A 22,304-nucleotide genomic window follows, 5' to 3' on the forward strand; every position below is an offset into this window, starting at 1 on the left:
GGCTTTGGAGGCGGGGCAGTTCTTGTGAACGTGCCCCACCTCCCTGCAGGCATGGCACCGCACGCCGTCCAACGTCCAAAAGATGCGGTAGGCAGTCCCCTCGTGCACCACATTGAAATTGCCCTCTGTCGTCTTTTCCCGCGCCAGCCGGACAAAGAGCTGGCGGCGGAAGGAGAACACATGGCGCAGGCTGTTCTCCCTGAGGCCGAGCGGTATGGGGTTGATCCCCGACCTTACCTCCCCCAGTAGGTGTAGGTGAGGGAGGAGGAGCTCAGCGGGAACAAAGGGTGGGACGTTTGATAGAATGACCCTCTGCGCGGTGGCCTCGAGAGGGTCCACCGGCAGGAACACCCCGCCCACCGTGAGCCCCTTTTCACTGGCCAGGGACACCGCCCGCTCCGACCCCAGGAAGAACACGGCCTTCCCAGACATCTTGGAGGCTGCGACAATGGACGAGGGGCCGACTACCCCAGCCATCGCCCGCACGCACTCCTCAATGCTCATTGTGGGGTGAGTGTAGCTCTTGACCCCGTTTTTCTTTGTGATGAGTCTGAAAGGTGGCAGGGCAGCAGGTGGCGCAGGAGGTGGCATGGATGTGGATGCCGCCTGCGCATATGTCCTAGCTGGCCCTGCCACCGGCGTAGATGGGGTCACCATCACGGGGTCCCTTTAAGGGCCACACCCACCCCAAAGTCACAGGCCTTAATGGTCTTAAGTGGCCTCGTTTGAATGTATGAACAGAGGGAGCTCTGAAAGAGGTCACACCTCTCCCCTAGTTGGCCTTGCTCCCTCTGCTCAGTTGTTTTAATTGTTTTTTTATTAAAAAATTAGGAGGACGGGCTCTCAGAGAGAGAGGGGAGAGACAGAGAGAGAGAGAGATAGAGTGAGGGGGTGTGGGAAAGAGGGAGGCTGCGAGGGCAGGTCTCCCCTCACAGCGGTGGGTGGGTGTTTCTTGGGGTGCACTTCCCAGATGGCAAAAAAAAACAGTCTTTGTAGAGTGGTCTTCGGGTGGGGGAGAAGATGTCTTCACCTGGGGTAGCTGGAGCCACCCAGGCACACACTCCCAACGATGTTCAATAGGGTGATTAATGATTCTTCAGCCAGGTAGCTCCAGCTATCCCAGGCTAGGCAATGGGGGAGGGGTGCTTTAGTGGTGTGTGGGGCGAGTTGTAAGCAAGACCCCCACACACACTTCCACACACACACAACCCCCGCAATGTTCCGGCCCTCGAAAAGTCTTCTTTCCTCCCCCCACCGATGCAACAAAGTCTTTTGGGGAATGCACCAAAATACACCCACCTGTCAAAGATTGTAGAAACGAATCTCCCTCCTTCCACACTGGATGGTGTTTTCTCAGGTTGTTCTTTCCCCCTCTCTCCAACTCTCTGTAGTTGGTAGCCAAGTCCCCGATGAATAGTGGGAGGACTCCCGCATAGAGTGTCCTTCATCGGGGACCCCCGCCTCCTCCGGACAGCAAGATGGTACGCCATGGCGTGTCCGGACGGCCGGCGAGGATGGCAAAGTTGAGAGTGTGCAGGAGCAGCCCGTACAGGAAACCCCTCCGTGCGGAACTGAATGGCATGGAGGGGATTTCCCCGAGGCGGCTCAAGTTGTGAGGCGACGGCCCCCGAGGGAGGTTCTGGGGTTTGGCGCCGATGAGGAATTCCGTCCGGACGGGGGTCAGTTCGGACGGGATCTCCCCACGAGCCTGAGCCTCCTCGATGCACCTAACAGAGTCAGGGCCCAAAGCTGTTTTTAGCGACTCGATGGCTTCGGCCGCGCGGCGCACGTTGGCTGAATTCAGGCGCCGTGCCAGCATGCCTGGCACCATCCAGCCCGCTCCTCCGCCATCGAGCAGGTCCCTGACCCTGGTCACCTCACCAGCCACAGCCCTCTCTTCCGATCGCCACATAAAACCTCGGTCGTGGAGGTACGGATTCCCGAGCAGCGGCTCCTGCAGGACAGCCGCCACTCCAGCCGGCGGAGAGCTGCGCTTGGTGGAGACTTTGTTCCAGACCCTGATGAGTTCCTTGTAAAAGACAGGCAGCTCCTAGAGGGCAGTCCTGACACACCCCAAGTTCACAAACAGGAGCTGCGTGTCGTAATTAAGGTCGCGCTGCTGGCGGGAGAAATACGTCGCCATAGCACACCACCTAGGAGGGGGCTCGACGTAAAGGTATCTCTGCAGGGTCTGAAGACGGAAAGTCGCGAGCTGGGCGCTGACGCACACCAATGACTGACCGCCCTCCTCAAGCGGGAGACTCAAGACAGCGGCAGAGACCCAATGCTTCCTGTTGTTCCAGAAGAAGTCCACCAGCTTCTTCTGTATCTTGGCGACAAACGCAGAGGGAGGGGTCAAAGTGACCAGCCTGTACCACAACATTGCGGCCACCAGCTGGTTTATGACTAGCGCTCGACCCCTGTAGGACAGCACTCGGAGCAGTCCTGTCCAGCGCCCTAGGTGAGCGGTGACCTTGGCCTCCAGCTCCTGCCAGTTCACCGGCCAGGCTTCCTCGTCGGGGCTAAGGTAGACTCCCAGATAGAGGAGATGGGTCGTGCTCCAGGCAAAAGGCCTGAGCTCCTCTGGCAGGGAGTCCACCCGCCACTGACCTACCAGGAGTCCGGAACATTTCTCCTCTTTGATCATGGCGGAGGACGCGGCCGAGCAAATCTCCTGGCACTCACGCATCCTCCGCAGGTCAGCGGGATCCTCTACCGCGAGGAGCACGTCATCGGCTTAAGCTGAGAGGACGACCTCCACGCCCAGCCCTTGCAGAGCCAGTCCCATCAACCTCATCCGCAGGAGGCGCAGGAAAGGCTCCAAGCAGATGGCATATAACTGGCCGGACATGGGGCATCCCTGGCGCACCCCTCTCCTAAAGCGAAGGGGTGCCGTCAAGGACCTGTCAACTTTAATCAGACACTCCGCGGCGGCGTACAAAAGTCGGATCCTGGCGATGAAATGCGTCCCGAACCTGAAAGCGCGCAGAGTTCCGAGCAGATAGTCGTGATCCACCCTGTCGAACGCCTTCTCTTGGTCGAGAGATAGGAAGGCGACCGACAGACCAGCCTCCTGGGAATGATGGATGAGATCCCGGACCAGATGGATGTTGTCGTGGATTGTCCGGCCCGGGACCGTGTAGGACTGGTCGGGGTGGATCATGTGGTCCAGCACGGCGCCGAGGCGAGCAGACATCGCCCTGGTGAAGATTTTGTAGTCCGTGCTGAGGAGGGAGACCGGGCGCTAGTTCTTAAGGAGGTGGAGATCGCCCTTCTTAGGCAGCAGGACGATGACTGCCCTGCGCCAAGAGAGGGGCATCTCCCCGGTCACCAGAATTTCCCCCAGGACCCGCGCGTAGTCGCTCCCCAGGACGTCCCAGAACGCCCTGTGGCACTCCACGGTCAGCCCGTCCAGCCCCGGGGTTTTTCCCCTCGAGAGCCGGTCGAGGGCACCGGTCAGCTCCGCCAGACTTAGCGGAGCTTTCAAATTTTCACCGCCCTCCGGGCTGACTTTCGGCAGGTCCTCCCACAAAACTCCACGCGCTTCCTCGCTGGACGGATCCGGAGAGAACAGAGCCCCGTAATATTCACGGGCCCTGTTGTTGATGCCCTCCGGATCCGAGACGAGAGAGCCGTCGTCGGCCAGCAGCGTCAAGAGCTGCTTACGGACACTCTGCCTTTTTTCCAGTGAGTAGTAGAAGGGGGAGCCGCGGTCCAGATCCCGCAGGAACCGGATCTGCGACCTCACGAACGCGCCTCGGGACCCGACGAGCTGCAGGTCCTTCAGCGCGGCCTTCTTAGCTTCGTACACCGTCCGCAGGGCCGGGTCCTCGACGATTTGACCGAGACGGGATTCCAGGTTGAGCACCTCTTTTTCTAGGTGCCCGACCCTGGCCGCCCGCCTCTTGGTCGACCCCCTCGCGTACTCTTGACAGAAGACGCGGACATGAGCCTTGCCCACGTCCCACCATAGCCTCAAGGAGGGGAAGCCCCCCTGCTTCCTTCTCCAGTCGGCCCAGAATCGAAGGAACGAGTCCTGGAACCGCTCATCCTCCAGCAGCCGGTTGTTAAAGTGCCAGTACGTGGACCCCGTCCTCGCGCGGAGCGAAGCGAGCTCTGCCCACACCAGGTGGTGGTCTGAACACGGCACCGGCTGCATGGAGGCCGCCGGGACGCAGGATATGTACGCCCGAGACACATAAAGGTGGTCGACTCTGGACCATCCTACTCCAGGACTCACCCAAGTAAAGGCGCTGGAGTCGGGGTGGAGATTTCGCCAGACGTCCACCAAGTCGAAGGACCCGACAAGGTCCCTCAACTTCTCCATCGCCGTCATGCTCTGCGGGGCACCGGAGCGGTCCCTTGCCTCGAGGGTACAGTTAAAATCCCCCCCGAGGACAATGCAGTCGCCGACGTCGACGGAGCCAAGAAGAGCGGACACTTCTTCGAAGAAGCGCGCTTGCTGCGGGCCGGGCTGAGGGGTGTACACGTTCACGAGATGGAGCGGCACATCCCCCAGGTGAACCGTGACGTGCAGCAAGCGGCCTGGCACGGGCTCCTCGACCCCCAAGATCTCCGGCTGAAAATGCGGGCCCAGCAAGATGGCCACCCCACTAGAAGTGGCGGTGAGGTGGCTCATGCGGACCTCTCCTTGCCATTCCAGGAGCCACGTGGCTTCGTCTCCCGGAACGGTGTGGGTTTCTTGCAGGAAACACACCGCATATTTCCCCTCCCGCAGGAGCGAAAAATTGTCAAATCTACGGCGTACCCCTCTGCTGCCGTTGATGTTGAGGCTGGCTATGGTTATCTTCATGGCAAAAGCATAGTGCAACCTCTACCTTAACCTATTGTGGGGGGGGAGTGGAGTCGTTTGTTGACCTCCACTCCTTCAGCAGCCGAGGAACTTTTTGAGCCGGCGCAGCTCAAGGCCTTGCGCTTTTGATAAAGGCCCGCCTGCGGCCATGGTTTTAGCGGCGGCGCGGACGGAAGCGATGAGCAGCCCCAGCTCGGACCATCTTTCCCGGGACAGATGGGCTCGGTTGCGGCGACCCTGGCTCTCGACCAAAAAGTCCCGGAGATCCTCTACGGGAATGAGGGGGGACTCAGCGGCGGGCACGAGGAGATCCACCGCCTCACTGGTGATGGATTCGAGATCTTCACCCGCGTCCTCCACCGAGTCCCCGTCCTCCTCCGGGAGGTCGCCGGTAGCAGCCGGCCCGTCGACCGCACGAGGTACGGCAAACGGCCCGGCCGCTCCATCCGGTCCTGGCTCTGCCCCGATCCCACCCCCAGCATCGTTGGCAGAGGAGTCCCCACTGGGCTCTTTTAGAATTGGTGCTGGGTCGGGAAGCGACAGCGGAAGGGGTTCCTCCTCCGCCCCAGGGACCGTGGAACACGGAGAGACCTGGTCAAAGAAATGTACCAGGTCCTCCAAGTCCCCCAGCCCCAAAGTAGGGGGCGAGGGTTGTTGTTCTACCCCTTCCCCGCCGCCACCCCCCGGCCCAGCGTGTACAGATTCCTTAAAATTGCTAATGTTGTGTATTTCTGCCAGGTCGAGCAAGTCCCGGGTGAAGTTGGATATTGGCTGGGCAGGCTCGGGTTCGGCCTTTTCGGCCCCGCCCGCCTCAGTCCCCAGGATGCTCGACCCGGCAGCAACGCATTCCTCCGCTGGCCCCACGCCCCTCATGACAGGCAGATCTTTCACGCCATCCCCGGGAGGCAGCGGCTGGGCAGCCTCGACTGCCTCACCCTCCACGGGACAGATTCCTTGCGCCTACGGCACGGTTTGGGGGTGCCTGTGGGGGACGCGGGTCACGCGGCGGGCACCGACTCCTCCGCGGAGGGATGTTGTTCCCCCTCCGCCTCATTGGAGTGGCGCCTCCTTTTGTTCCTGGGGGTGCGCGGAGGCAGGGAGACCTCCATGTCTGCCGAGGCCTCCCGCTCCACCCCCCCCCTTTTTCTTATCTTGCCCGCGCCCGAGCCCCTCTGTGATACTAGTCAAGGGCTCGGGCACGGGCTCAGGGCACCCCACGCTAGGCGGTGGCGGGGTTGGGCAGAGCGCGGTAAACAGCTTGTCTGGCGCACCGAGGGGACCCGCCTCTAGGTTTTTCGTCTTCTTCCGCACCTTCTTTCCGACCGGACGCATTCCCTCCCCCCCGCCGGAGGCCGTGAAAACAAAGGCCCCCGACGATGCCCACGCACCCACAGCTCCCGGCACGCGGACGCTACTAGGGGGAGGGGTGGCGGCGGCGCCAGCCTTGGCTGCCCTCGGTGGTTTGGCAGCTTTGGAGGTGGGGCAGTTCTTGCGAACGTGCCCCACCTCCCTGCAGGCATGGCACCGCATGTCCAAAAGACGCGGTAGGCAGTCCCCTCGTGCACCACATTAAAATTGCCCTCCGTCGTCTCCTCCCGCGCCAGCCGGACAAAGAGCTGGCGGCGGAAGGAGAACACATGGCGCAGGCTGTTCTCCCTGAGGCCGAGCGGTATAGAGTTGATCCCCGACCTTACCTCCCCCAGTTGGTGTAGGTGAGGGAGGAGGATCTCAGCAGGAACAAAGGGCGGGACATTTGATAGAATGACCCTCTGCGCGGTGGCCTCGAGAGGGTCCACCGGCAGGAACACCCCGCCCACCGTGAGCCCCTTTTCAATGGCCAGGGACACCGCCCGCTCCGACCCCAGGAAGAACACGGCCTTCCCAGACATCTTGGAGGCTGCGACAATGGACGAGGGGCCGACTACCCCAGCCATCGCCCGCACGCACTCCTCAATGCTCATTGTAGGGTGAGTGTAGCTCTTGACCCCGTTTTTCTTTGTGATGAGTCTGAATGGTGGCAGGGCAGCAGGTGGCACAGGAGGTGCCGTGGATGTGGATGCCACCTGCGCATATGTCCTAGCTGGCCCTGCCACCAGCGTAGATGGGGTCGCCATCACGGGGTCCCTTTAAGGGCCACACCCACCCCAAAGTCACAGGCCTTAATGGTCTTAAGTGGCTTTGTTTGAATGTATGAACAGAGGGAGCTCTGAAAGAGGCACACCTCTCCCCTAGTTGGCAATTGTGGAGGGGCCTTGCTCCCTCTGCTCAGGTGTTTTAATTGTTTTTTTTAATTAAAAAATTAGGAGGAAGGGCTCTCAGAGAGAGAGGGGAGAGACAGAGAGAGAGAGATAGAGTGAGGGGGTGTGGGAAAGAGGGAGGCTGCGAGGGCAGGTCTCCCCTCACAGCGGTGGGTGGGTGTTTCTTGGGGTGCACTCCCCAGATGGCAAAAAAAAAGTATTTGTAGAGTGGTCTTCGGGTGGGGGGAGAAGATGTCTTCACCTGGGGTAGCTGGAGCCACCCAGGCACACACTCCCAACGATGTTCAATAGGGTGATTAATGATTCTTCAGCCAGGTAGCTCCAGCTATCCCAGGCTAGGCAATGGGGGAGGGGTGCTTTAGTGGTGTGTGGGGCCTAGTTGTAAGCAAGACCCCCACACACACTTCCACACACACACACCCCCTGCGATGTTCCGGCCCTCGAAAAGTCTTCTTTCCTCCCCCCACCGATACAACAAAGTCTTTTGGGTAATGCACCAAAACACACCCACCTGTCAAAGATTGTAGAAACGACTCTCCCTCCTTCCACACTGGATGGTGTTTTCTCAGGTTGTTCTTTCCCCCTCTCTCCAACTCTCTGTAGTTGGTAGTAAATAATAAATTTTTCTGTGCTCCACCTCTCCCTCCGGATGTTGAATGGGTAGAAAGCCAGCCCTTCCCTCCTATTCCTGGGCTGGTCTCAGGGCTCACTCCAGGCCTTCGAGACAGGAGCAAAGCAGCTAGCTCCTTCTCTCTCTGCAGCTCAGCTCCAACTGTATAGGCCACGCCTCCACTGCTCTACCATTGGTCCTTGTGCATGAAACTCTTTTGGAGTTTACCTGAAAAACATAAACATTAATCCGTGCCCCCCGACCTGGATGACACACCAGACATTTACAAGGCCCTTTTCTCCTTTTTTTTTGTTTTTTTTTGTGTTTTTCTTTTTTTGGGGGCACTAATATCATACATTTTTTTTTCCAGTGCCCCCTATAAAAGGGGAGGGGGACACTAAAAGCACCGGCAATTAAAACAAATTAAACTTTAAAACGTAATATCAAATTAAAATTTGGTTGCCGGGCGTGATGATGCACTCCAGTCCCTCCGGTGCCCACCTCTCGCGGAAGGCCGCGAGCGTACCGGTGGACACCGCGTGCTCCATCTCCAAGGACACCTTGGACCGGATGTAAGAGCGGAAGAGAGGCAGGCAGTCAGGTTGAACGATCCCCCTCGACCGCCCGCTGCCTGGACCGGCTGATGGCACCCTTGGCCTGACCAGGAACAGTCCTACGAGGAGGCCCTCGGACCTACCCGCTCCCCTCCGCTCAGGGTGCCCAAAGATCAGCAGAGTGGGACTGAAGTGCAGCCAGAATTTCAGGAGCAGCCCCTTTAAATAATAAAACAGGGGCTGCAACCTCGTGCACTCAATAAAAACATGGAACACGGACTCCTCCAGACCGCAGAAATTGCAGGCGGCCTGGGAGTCCGTGAACCGGCTTAAAAATTTGTTACACGGCACTGCTCCGTGCACCACCCACCAGGCCAAGTCCCCGATAAATAGTGGGAGGACTCCCGCATAGAGTGCCCTCCATCGGGGACCCCCGCCTCCTCCGGACTGCAAGCTGGTATGCCATGGCGTGTCCGGACGGCCGGCGAGGATGGCAAAGTTGAGAGTGTGCAGGAGCAGCCCGTACAGGAAACCCCTCCACGCGGAACTGAATGGCACGGAGGGGATTTCCCCGAGGTGGCTCAAGTTGTGAGGCGCCGGCCCCCGAGGGAGGTTCCGGGGTTTGGCGCCGATGAGGAATTCCGTCCGGACGGGGGTCAGTTCGGACGGGATCTCCCCACGTGCTTGAGCCTCCTCGATGCACCTAACGGAGTCGGGGCCCAGAGCTCTTTTTAGCGACTCGATGGCTTCAGCCGCGTGGCGGACGTTGGCAGAATTTAGGCGCCGCGCCAGCGTGTCTGGCGCCTTCCAGCACGCTCCTCCGCCATCGAGCAGGTCCCTGACCCTGGTCACCTCACCAGCCACAGCCCTCTCTTCCGACCGCCACATAAACCCTCGGTCGTGGAGGTACGGATTCCCGAACAGCGGCTCCTGCAGGACAGCCGCCACTCCAGCCGGCGGAGAGCTGCGCTTGGTGGAGACTTTGTTCCAGACCCTGATGAGCTCCTTGTAAAAGACAGGCAGCTCCTGGAGGGCGGTCCAGACACCCCCAAGTTCACAAACAGGAGCTGCGTGTCGTAATTAAGGTCGCGCTGCTGGCGGAAGAAATACGTCGCCAGAGCACACCACCTAGGAGGTGGCTCGACGTAAAGGTATCTCTGCAGGGTCTGAAGACGGAAAGTCGCGAGCTGGGCGCTGACGCACACCAACGACTGATCGCCCTCCTCAAGCGGGAGACTCAAGAACGCGGCAGAGACCCAGTGCTTCCTGTTGTTCCAGAAGAAGTCCACCAGCTTCTTCTGTATCTTGGCGACAAACGCAGGGGGAGGGGTCAAAGTGACCAGCCGGTACCACAACATTGCGGCCACCAGCTGGTTTATGACTAGCGCTCGACCCCTGTAGGACAGCACTCGGAGCAGTCCTGTCCAGTGCCCTCGGCGAGCGGCGACCTTGGCCTCCAGCTCCTACCAGTTCGCCGGCCAGGCTTCCTCGTTGGGGCTAAGGTAGACTCCCAGATAGAGGAGATGGGTCGTGCTCCAGGCAAAAGGCCTGAGCTCCTCTGGCAGGGAGTCCACCCGCCACTGACCCACCAGGAGTCCGGAACATTTCTCCCAGTTGATCCTGGCGAAGGACGCGGCCGAGTAAATCTCCTGGCACTCACACATCCTCCGCAGGTCAGCGGGATCCTCTACCGCGAGGAGCACGTCATCGGCTTAAGCCGAGAGGATGACCTCCATGCCCGGCCCTTGCAGAGCCAGTCCCGTCAACCTCGTCCGCAGGAGGCGCAGGAAAGGCTCCACGCAGATGGCATATAACTGGCCGGACATGGGGCATCCCTGGCGCACCCCTCTCCTAAAGCGAAGGGGCGCCGTCAAGGAACCGTTAACCTTAATCAGACACTCCGCGGCGGCGTACAAAAGTCGGATCCGGGCGACGAAATGCATCCCGAACCCAAAAGCGCGCAGAGTTCCGAGCAGATAGTCGTGATCCACCCTGTCGAACGCCTTCTCTTGGTCGAGAAATAGGAAGGCGACCAACAGACCAGCCTCCTGGGAATGATGGATGAGGTCCCGGACCAGATGGATGTTGTTGTGGATTTTCCGGCCCGGGACCGTGTAGGACTGGTCAGGGTGGATCATGTGGTCCAGCACGGCGCCGAGGCGAGCAGACATCGCGCTGGCGAAGATTTTGTAGTCCATGCTGAGGAGGGAGACCGGGCGCCAGTTCTTAAGGAGGCGGAGATCGCCCTTCTTAGGCAGCAGGACGATGACTGCCCTGCGCCAAGAGAGGGGCATCTCCCCGGTCGCCAGACTTTCCCCCAGGACCCGCGCGTAGTCGCTCCCCAGGACATCCCAGAACGCCCTGTGGAACTCCACGGTCAGCCCGTCCAGCCCCAGGGTTTTTCCCCTCGAGAGCCGGTCGAGGGCACCGGTCAGCTCCGCCAGGCTTAGCGGAGCTTCCAAATTTTCACCGCCCTCCGGGCTGACTTTCGGCAGGTCCTCCCACAAGACTCCACGCGCTTCCTCGCTGGACGGATCCGGAAAGTACAGAGCCCTGTAATATTCACGGGCCCTGTTGTTGACGCCCTCCGGATCAGAGACGAGAGAGCCGTCGTCGGCCAGCAGCGTCAAGAGCTGCTTACGGACACTCTGTCTTTTTTCCAGCGAGTAGAAGAAGGGGGAGCCGCGGTCCAGATCCCGCAGGAACCGGATCCGCGACGTCACGAACGCGCCTCGGGACCCGACGAGCTGCAGGTCCTTCAGCGCGGCCTTCTTCGCATCGTACACCGTCCGCAGGGCCGGGTCCTCGACGACTTGACCAAGACGGGATTCCAGGTCGAGCACCTCTCTTTCTAGGCGCCCGACCCTGGCCGCCCGCCTCTTGGTCGACCCCCTCGCGTACTCCTGACAGAAGACGCGGACGTGAGCCTTGCCCACGTCCCACCATAGCCTCAAGGAGGGGAAGCCCCCCTGCTTCCTTCTCCAGTTGGACCAGAATCGACGGAACGAGTCCTGGAACCGCTCGTCCTCCAGCAGCCGGTTGTTAAAGTGCCAGTACGTGGACCCCGTCCTCGTGCGGAGCGAAGCGAGCTCCACCCACACCAGGTGGTGGTCCGAACACGGCACCGGCCGCACGGAGGCCGCCAGGACGCAGAAAACGTACGCCCGAGACATGTGAAGGCGGTCGACTCTAGACCATCCTACTCCAGGCCTCACCCAAGTAAAGGCGCTGGAGTCGGGATGGAAATTCCGCCAGACATCCACCAAGTCGAAGGACCCGACCCGGTCCCTCAACTTCTCCATCGCTGTCATGCTCTGCGGGGCACCGGAGCAGTCCCTCGCCTCGAGGGTGCAGTTAAAATCTTTCCCGAGGACAATGCAGTCGCCGACGTCGACGGAGCCAAGAAGAGCGGTCACTTCTTCGAAGAAGCGCGCTTGCTGCGGGCCGGGCTGAGGGGCGTACACGTTCACGAGATGGAGCGGCACGTCCCCCAGGTGAACCGTTACGTGCAGCAAGCTGCCTGGCACGGGCTCCTCGACCCCCAAGATCTCTGGCTGAAAATGCGGGGCCAGCAAGATGGCCACCCCACTAGAAGTGGCGGTGAGGTGGCTCATGCGGAACTCTCCTTGCCATTCCAGGAGCCATGTGGCTTCGTCTCCCGGAACGGTGTGGGTTTCTTGCAGGAAGCACGCTGCATATTTCCCCTCCCACAGGAGTGAAAAATTGTTAAATCTACGGCGTGCCTCTCTGCCGTCGTTGATGTTGAGGCTGGCTATGGTTATCTTCATGACAAGAGCATAGTGCAACCTCTACCTAACCTATTGTGGAGGGGGGGAGCGGAGTCGCTTTTTTGACCTCCACTCCCTCCGCAGCCCAGCGAGGAACCCCCTGAGCCGGCGCAGCTCAAGGTCTTGCGCCATTGTCAAGGGCCCGCCCGCGGCCAAGGTTTTAGCGGCGGCGCGGACGGACGCGATGATCACCACTGGCTCGGATCATCTTTCCAGGGCCAGATGGGCTCGGTCGCGGCGACCCTGGCTCTGGACCAAAAAGTCCCGGAGTTCCTTTGCAGGAATGAGGGCCTCAGCGGTGGACGCGAGCAGATCCACCGCCTCACTGGCGGTGGACTCTAGATCTTCTCCCGCGTCCCCCACCGAGTCCCCGTCCTCCCCCGGGAGGTCGCCGCCAGCAGCCAGCCCATCGACCGCACGGGGTACGGCAAATGAACCGGCCGCTCCTTCTGGCCCTGGCTCTGCCCCGATCCCACCCCCAGGATCATCGGCAGAGGAGTCCCCACTGGGCTCTTTTAAAAGTGGTGCTGGGTCGGGAAGCGACAGCGGAAGGGGGTCCTCCCCCGCCCCAGGAGCCGGGGAACAAGGAGAGACCTGGTCTCGGAAATTCTCCAGGTCCACCAAGTCCCCCAGCCCCAAAGTAGGGGGCGAGGGTTGTTGTTCTTCCCCTTCCCCGTCGCCACCCCCCGGCCCAGCGTGTACAGTATCGTTAAAATTAATCGTATTTTCAGTTTCTTCCGGGCCGAGCGACTCCCGGGGGAAGTTAGTTAATAGCTGGGCGGGCTCAGGTTCGGCCCCGCCCGCCTCAGTCCCCGGGACGCTCGACCCGGCGGCTACGCATTCCTCCGCTGGCCCCACGCCCCCCACGACAGGCAGATCTTTCACGCCATCCCCGGGAGGCAGAGGCTGGGCAGCCTCGACTGCCTCACCCTCCCCGGGGACAGATTCCTCCCGCCTACGGCGCAGTTTGGGGGTGCCGGTGGGGGACGCGGGACACGCGGCGGGCACCGACTCCTCCGCGGAGGGATGTTGTTCCCCCTCCGCCTCATTGGAGCGGTGCCTCCTTTTGTTCCTGGGGGTGCGCGGAGGCAGGGAGACCTCCATGTCTGCCGAGGCCTCCCGCTCCACTCCCCCCTTTTCCTTATCTTGCCCGCGCCCAAACCCCTCTGCGGTATTGGTCGAGGGCTCGGGCACGGGCTCAGGGCACCCCGCGCTCGCCGGTGACGGGGTTGGGCTGAGCGCGATAAACAAATTGTCTGGCGCACCGAGGGGAGCCGCCTCCAGATGTTTTGCCTTCTTCCGCGCCTTCCTTCCGATTGGACGCTCTCTCTTCCCCCCGCCGGAGGCCGTGAAAACACAGGCCCCCGACAATGCCCGCGCACCCACAGCTCCCGGCACGCGGACGCTACTAGGGGGAGGGGTAGCGGCGGCGCCAGCCTTGGCCACCCTCGGTGGTTTGGCGGCCTTGGAGGCGGGGCAATTCTTACGAACATGCCCCACCTCCCTACAGGCATGGCACCGCACGCCGTCCGACGTCCAGAAGACGCGGTAGGCAGTCCCCTCGTGCACCACATTAAAATGACCTTCCGTCGTCTACTCCCGCGCCAGCCGGACAAAGAGCTGGCGGTGGAAGGAGAACACATGGCGCAGGCTGCTCTCCCTGAGGCCGAGCGGTATGGATTTGATCCCCAACCTTACCTCCCCCAGTTGGTGTAGGTGAGGGAGGAGGAGCTCAGCGGGAACAAAGGGCGGGACGTTAGAAATGATGACCCTCTGCGCGGTGGCCTCGAGAGGGTCCACCGGCAGGAACGTCCCGCCCACCGTGAGCCCCTTTTCAAGGGCCAGGGACACCGCCCGCTCCGACCCCAGGAAGAACACAGCCTTCCCAGACATCTTGGAGGCTGCGACAATGGCCGAGGGGCCGACTACCCCAGCCATCGCCCGCACGCACTCCTCGATGCTCATTGTGGGGTGAGTGTAGCTCTTGACCCCGTGTTTTTTTGTAATCAATCTGAAAGGTGGCAGGGCAGCAGGAGTCGCAGGACGCGCCGTGGATGTCGACGCCGCCTGCGCATATGTCTTTGCTGACCCTGCCACCGGCGTGGATGGAGTCGGCATCACGGGGTCCCTTTAAGGGCCACACCCACCCCAAAGTTACAGGCCTTAATGTTCTTTAATTGGCCTCGTTGGCGTTTTGAGCAGAGGGAGCTCTTAATGGGGCACACCTCTCCCCTAAATAACGAATGGGGAGGGGCCTTGCTCCCTCTGCTCAGTTGTCTTAATTTAATTTTAAGGAGGAAAGGGGCTCTCAGAGAGAGAGGGAAGAGGCAGAGAGAGAAAGAGAGAGGGGGGTGGGAAAGAGAGAGGCTGCGAGGGCAGGTCTCCCCTCACAGCGATGGGTGGGTGTTTTTCTTGGGGTGCACTCCCCAGATGATGGAAAAAAAGCAAACACAGTCTTTGCGGATGGTCTTCGGGTGCGGGGAGAAGATGTCTTCACCTGGGGTAGCTGGAGCCACCCAGGCACACACTCCCAACGATGTTAAATAGGGTACTTAAATACTCTTCAGCCAGGTAGCTCCAGCTATCCCAGGCTAGGCAATGGGGGAGGGGTGCTTCAGTGGTGTGTGGGGCCTAGCTGTAAGCAAGACCCCCACACACACACCCCCCGCGATGTTCCGGCCCTCGAGTGGTCTTCTTTCCTCCCTCCACCAATACAACAAAGTCTTTTAGGGGAATGCACCAAAACACACCCACCTTTGGTTGTTGCGAAGTTTCTCCCTCCTTCCACACTGGATGGTGTTTTTTTCTTTCCGGTTGTTGCTCTTTTCCCTCTCTCGCCAACTCTCTGTAGCAGTAATAAAGTTGTTGAATTTGCAGCTCTCCTCCTCTCCCTTTAGATGGATTAGAATTGTAGAATGCCCCTTCCTCCTCTTCCTGGGCTGGTCTCAGGTCTCTCAAAGGCCTTCCAGACGGGAGCAAAAACAGGTAGCTCCTTCCCTCACTGCTCCAGGCGCCAACTGAATAGGCCACGCCTCCAAAGCTCCACCATTGGTCCTTGTGCATCAACTCCCAAAAAGTTAGTTTGCAGGTGCAGCAGGTAATCAGGAAGGCGAATGGAATGTTGGCCTTCATTGCGAGAGGGATGGAGTACAAAAGCACGGAGGTCCTGCTGCAACTGTACAGGGTATTGGTGAGGCTGCACCTGGAGTACTGCGTGCAGTTTTGGTCACATAGAAACATAGAAACATAGAAAATAGGTGCAGGAGTAGGCCATTCGGCCCTTCTAGCCTGCACCGCCATTCAATGAGTTCATGGCTGAACATTCAACTTCAGTACCCCATTCCTGCTTTCTCGCCATACCCCTTGGTCCCCCTAGTAGTAAGGACCTCATCTAACTCCTTTTTGAATATATTTAGTGAATTGGCCTCAACAACTTTCTGTGGTAGAGAATTCCACAGGTTCACCACTCTCTGGGTGAAGAAGTTCCTCCGCATCTCGGTCCTAAATGGCTTACCCCTTATCCTTAGACTGTGACCTCTGGTTCTGGACTTCCCCAACATTGGGAACATTCTTCCTGCATCTAACCTGTCTAACCCCGTCAGAATTTTAAATGTTTCTATGAGGTCCCCTCTCATTCTTCTGAACTCCAGTGAATACAAGCCCAGTCGATCCAGTCTTTCTTGATAGGGCAGTCCCGCCATCCCGGAAATCAGTCTGGTGAACCTTCGCTGCACTCCCTCAATAGCAAGAATGTCCTTCCTCAGGTTAGGAGACCAAAACTGTACACAATACTCCAGGTGTGGCCTCACCAATGCCCTGTACAACTGTAGCAACACCTCCCTGCCCCTGTACTCAAATCCCCTTGCTATGAAGGCCAACATGCCATTTGCTTTCTTAACCGCCTGCTGCACCTGCATGCCAACCTTCAATGACTGATGTACCATGACACCCAGGTCTCTTTGCACCTCCCCTTTTCCTAATCTGTCACCATTCAGATAATAGTCTGTCTCTCTGTTTTTACCACCAAAGTGGATAACCTCACATTTATCCACATTATACTTCATCTGCCATGCATTTGCCCACTCACCTAACCTATCCAAGTCGCTCTGCAGCCTCACAGCATCCTCCTCGCAGCTCACACTGCCACCCAACTTAGTGTCATCCGCAAATTTGGAGATACTACATTTAATCCCCTCATCTAAATCATTAATGTACAGTGTAAACAGCTGGGGCCCCAGCACAGAACCTTGCGGTACCCCACTAGTCACTGCCTGCCATTCTGAAAAGTACCCATTTACTCCTACTCTTTGCTTCCTGTCTGACAACCAGTTCTCAATCCATGTCAGTACACTACCCCCAATCCCATGTGCTCTAACTTTGCACATCAATCTCTTGTGTGGGACCTTGTCGAACGCCTTCTGAAAGTCCAAATATACCACATCAACTGGTTCTCCCTTATCCACTCTACTGGAAACATCCTCAAAAAATTCCAGAAGATTTGTCAAGCATGATTTCCCTTTCACAAATCCATGCTGACTTGGACCTATCATGTCACCTCTTTCCAAATGCACTGCTATGACATCCTTAATAATTGAAGGATACTTAAGGAAGGATATACTAGCTTTGGAGGGGGTACAGAGACGATTCACTAGGCTGATTCCGGAGATGAGGGGGTTACCTTATGATGATAAGATTGAGTAGACTGGGTCTTTACTCGTTGGAGTTCAGAAGGATGAGGGGTGATCTGTTAGAAACATTTAAAATAATGAAAGGGATAGACAAGATAGAGGCAGAGAGGTTGCTTCCACTGGTCAGGGAGTCTAGAACTAGGGGGCACAGCCTCAAAATACGGGGGAGCCAATTTAAAACCGAGTTGAGAAGGAATTTCTTCTCCCAAAGGGTTGTGAATCTGTGGAATTCTCTGCCCAAGGAAGCAGTTGAGACTAGCTCATTGAATGTATTCAAGTCACAGATAGATAGATTTTTAACCAATAAGGGAATTAAGGGTTACGGGCAGCGGGCGGATAAGTGGAGCTGAGTCAGCCATGATCTTGTTGAATGGCGGAGCAGGCTCGAGGGGCTAGATGGCCTAATCCTGTTCCTAATTCTTATGTTCTTATGTTCTTATTATGATTTGTGTCAGATACTGGAAGTGAACATCAGGGTTACACAGACACTGGGACTGTCACACCCACACACGGCAACTCATTCCCGGGAGGGAGCAATGTTGGAGCCGGTTAGTTCAGTGACAACAACAGAACCGCCCCAGAATAGACAAAACAATCGGTTTAAATCAGCTTCCAAATGTTCAGCAAATGCTGCATTTATTTCAGTTCTCATCGGTTATTTTGTGACTGTGTGAAGTTTCACTGAACTGACCCACAATATAATTCTCACCTTCAGAAATATCAGTCCGTCTTTTTGCTCCATCTGTTTCTGTAACTTTGAGAGCTCCTCCTGAATAGAATTTAAATTCTCTTGAATTTCCCGAAGGTTTTCCTCCATTGTTTCTACAATCTTCCCCTCTTGTTCCCTGAGATCTCGGATTAAACGCTGCTCTTTCTCAGTGAGAATCTGGTGCATTTTAGTGAACTGGGATGTGATGCGGGTCTGCAGACTGCTCGACTGTTCCTACCAAATGAAATGTGAAACATAATTAATGTCCCGCGATAGAGGGAACAAAACTAACCGACATCCCAGAAAATCAGCTCAGGGAGACCTTCCCCTAACTCCGGAAATCTGCTGTTTCTGTTTTAATTCCATTTCTAAGGAAGATTTCAGCCGGTCCTGGGATTGGGAGAAAATCACAGAATTAAAGTGTTAGATTGTCTACTGTCTTAATACTACTTTTTGTTTTTAATTAATTCACAGAATTGTGGAAATCTGGAACACTCTCCCTCAAAAGACTGAATGTGAGGATCAAACAATTCAACATTTTCAAGACTGAGATGGGTAGATTTTTGTTGATTAAGGGCATCAAGGGATATGGAGCAAAAGTGGGTAAATGCAGTTGAGGTACAGATCAGCCATGATCTAACTGAATGGTGGAACAGGCTCCTCCTGTCCCTGTGCACCATCCTCTGCAGTCAGCCATGTTTATAATATTCCCACAACACTGTAGTTCCCGAGTGCTACAGTAGCCTCGTGTTTTGGAATTGCTGATTCCTAATGCATTCAGCATTCCCGTCTATACAGCTTACTGTAGATGTTCCCATCTTTTGGCCCCGAGTTTACCCTTGTTAATGTTACCCGGTTCTTGTATATCACCCACCTGCTGTCTAGATTCCACTCTGTAATCAATGTCATGTGGATCACCTTTCCTCCTGGCCTTCTTCCTCTTTTTCAATGTAAATGCTCCTTGCAGCTTCTTCAACGTTCCTGACCAGTTCCATTGTTTTTATTTGGCCACATCTCCTTTTTTTCCATCACAAGAAAAACGCCATTTACTTTTCAAAGTCCCAGTATTATTTTCGTAGCAGATTGACTGGCAATTATTCATATTTGCGATTTTTCTGCAAACGACTTTTGCACTAAAAATAGGAAGTATAAGAAAGGAAATTGCCTTGATTTTCTAGACCATCCTTGCATGGGAGGGTTCAGAGCCCTTACAGCAGTGGTGGGCATATCCAGCTTGGCAAGTCATTCTATCCGGCCCGCCAGATGGGACAGAAGTAGAACACGAGCCGGAGCTCGAGCTGCACATTCGTCTATCCACTTTCACTCCTCATGGGTCAGAGATAGACCTGAACTGCAGCCAAGGAAAACCACAGTAATACTTAATTCAAATTAATAATTCGCTAAAGCTCCCTGGCTCAATCATGAAAGGATCCATTCTGTAATTTTGGGCCCCTGTGGTGGATGTCCGTACCCAGAATGCACTGCGTACTGGAATATGCCCTATCCATTTTAGAGTGGAGTAATGGCTGCTCATCTCCACAACTCTTACCGAAGAAAGTGACGGGGCTGCATCTTTCCTCTCCCGGTATCTCGAGTACGATAGCAGGGGAGTTCTCATCTGACACCAATTGTGATGGCTTTAGTCATCTTTGCAGTGGGACATGAGGATGCTGAAGCTGGAGAATTGATGCTGACACAGGCTCTAAAGAGGGAACAGTTCTATTTCACAGCACTGATTTACAGAGACGAGAAGATACCACAACATTTTCAACTTTTATCTTAGATTAATTTCTAAGCAGTGTTGAATACATATTGTGTATGTAAGATAGCATGTCACTACTCTCTGAATTTCTGTTTATGCAATGGTTATGTTCAAGCAATCTTACCCAAAATTATTTTTTGCGCACGGTTCCTTTAAATTTGCAGCCACACATGCGCAATATCTCTTCCAGGAGCAGGGAGCAGTCTGCACAGGTCTGTGCGATTGGTGTAACATTGGTGGGCGGCCCTCAATAGCTCACCAAAACTTGCGAAATGGCCCTCCAGCTAAAATAATTGCCCACCCTGCCTTACAGGATTTCTTACATTGTCATTTAGCCCTTCCTGCTCCTCCAGTACCTTTTGTCATTTATCTTCAATGTGCACAGACCTATCTCATCATCATTACCACACTCATCACCAACCACCTCCCTACAGCCAGAATCTCCCTGCATCCCACCAACTGCATCTTTGTCCTAACAATGTTCTCTGGCTTCTGAACTGCTTCTTCCTCCATGACTTGTTCTTCTGCATTACGAGTTAGTGCTTGATCTAATTGAATGCTGGAACAGGCTAGAGGGGCTGAATGGCCGACTCTTGTTCCTATGTTCCTATATCTCGACATTGTGTCTTTACAAGCATTCTTCCTGCCGTCACTGTATTCTCTATTATCTTATGTCCTCGGTTTCCTCCAGCACTTATTTCTGTTTCTTGCTACCCCTGTACCTGTTGCAAAAATTCCTGTCACAGGTTCCCAGTGACTCGCGCTCAATATTGAGTACGAGCCCATCCATTCACTAAACTCTGACTCAATTAGTCCAATACTATCCACTGGTCTTTACTAATTAGCTTTCCAATCGTTTCCTTTGATTAGTTCCCTTCCGCTCCTCTGAAAGACCCAGACATTTCCCTTCAGGTTTTGGGCAGCTGAGATCAGTGAGTTGCTCCACACTGTACTATTGACTCTCGAGCTCTTTCATGCTGCAAAGTCGAGCCTTGTTTAGTCTGTTTGAGCACTGCCAGCGGTCTGCTGTGCGTTAACATTTGTGTTTCTGTCTATTTCAGGAGAGTCCACCCGACGAGCAGAGGTACGACACGCTCTCCAAAAATAACTGAACAACATTATACAGTAGCATATTGAAGAGCTGGTTTTATTTTCTGTTTAATATTTCATATTTACATTATTAGTGAAGACAACCATCAGCCAAACATAGCGGAAGGCAGCCTGTCTCTGAACACAAAGGGCCCACTCAATTTCGTGTGGAGACATGTAATGGACATTGTCAACCGTGGTACTGAGGGCCTTTCCTGTTTTCTTACTTAACCAGTAAAACCCTCAATAAGTGGGCACATCTTAAGAATACCAGACACGAGTACAAGAATGGAAATATTATCCATACCCACTTCAAATATGAAAATAAATGAAATGGCAGCACGTAATGTGTGATTCATGATTTATAATGCAACAATCAAATAATAATAGACTATTTTAGAAGCAATCAGCCATTATAATTCATTCATTATCAAACCAAAACAGTGATTTAAATCATTAACCTGTTACAGTAGGTTCTTTCAATGTTTAAAAGTGGAGAATTAATGCACGAGAATATTCACAACTGATTTGGTCAAATTACTTTCAATCACCTCCTGACTCCCCAAAACCCGTTCTCCATATAAAAAGCACAAGTCAGGAGTGTGATGGAATACTCTCCACTTTCCTGGGTGAGTGCAGTTCCAACAAAATTCAAGAAGATTGACACCATCCAGGACAATGCAGCTGCTTGATTGGCACCCACCCACCACCTTAAACATTGACTCCCTCCACCACCGTCGCACGTGGCTGCAGTGTGTACCATCTACACGTTGCACTACAACAATTCCCAAACCCACGACCTCTACCACCGAGAGGGACAAGGGCAGCAGGCGCAGGGGAACACCCTCAGCTGCAAGTTCCCCTCCAAGTTACACACCATCCACACTTGGAAATATATCAGCCGTTCCTTCATTGTCGCAGGGTCAAAATCCTGGAACTCCCTCCCTAACAGCACTGTGGGAGCACCTTCACCTCACAGACTGCAGCAGTTCAAAAAGGCGGCTCACCACCTCCTTCTCAAGGGCAATGAGGGATGGGCAATAAATGCGAGCCTTGCACCACCATATCCCAGGAATGAATGAACAAAATACAGAAGAGACTTTCAACATGGAATTTTTGCACTTCTCTGAAAAAAGATTAACAAACGGCCTTGAAAGGAGTTGAACACGGGAAGGTTGAAAATATTTGTGAACAAAATGAAATAAATAAGAAATATAATGGTTAAGTGATGTCAGGAATGTTTTTAAATCTGTACATTTTAGAAAGAAGCAGAGACAGAAAAAAATAAAAGAAACTGCTGGTTTCTGAGTGGTCTTCAGCGGGTGTTTGAAGAGCAGCTGGTTCGGCCGCTCAACGCGCCCTCACTCCGCCCATTTGTACCTCAGGATTGCAATCAGGGTCCTCTGTATGTCACGGGACCCTGGTTTGACGAGGTTTCCCCCCTGAAACAGGCGGGCGTTCCCGCTGCCCATCTCAGGACCCCACCCAAGGTGGCGATGGCTGAAGCACCAGCGTAAACTTTAGTGCTATTTCCAGGCGACTATCACTCCGGTTACACCAGGCCGGGGCTCTTAAAATCAGCCCCGTTAGTTCAGGATAGGAGCAGGAGGAGGCCATTCAGCCCCTGGAGCCTGTCCTGCCATTCAATGAGATCATGGCTGAGCTGTGTCCTAACTCCATATACCCGCCTTTGGCCCATATCCCTTAATACCTTTGATTCATGAAAATCTATCAACCTCAGGTTTATAATTAACAATTGATCCAGCGTCAATTGCGGTATGCAGAAGAAAATTCCAAACTGATCCCACCCTTTGTGTGTAGAAGTATTTTCTAACTTCACTCCTGAAAGGCCTGGTTATAATTTTTAGACCATGTCCCGAGTCCTAGACTCCCCAAGCAGCGGAAATACTTGCTCTCAGTTCCCCTTAATCTCTTGAAAACTTCGATCAAATCACGTCTTAAACTTCTAAATTCCAGGGATGGGTAAAATAAGGATCCAGAGCAAGGTGCAAATTAAAAAAAAATGCATTTAG

The sequence above is a fragment of the Pristiophorus japonicus genome, chromosome 19 (assembly GCF_044704955.1).
Source record: "Pristiophorus japonicus isolate sPriJap1 chromosome 19, sPriJap1.hap1, whole genome shotgun sequence".
Lineage (NCBI taxonomy): Eukaryota > Metazoa > Chordata > Chondrichthyes > Pristiophoridae > Pristiophorus > Pristiophorus japonicus.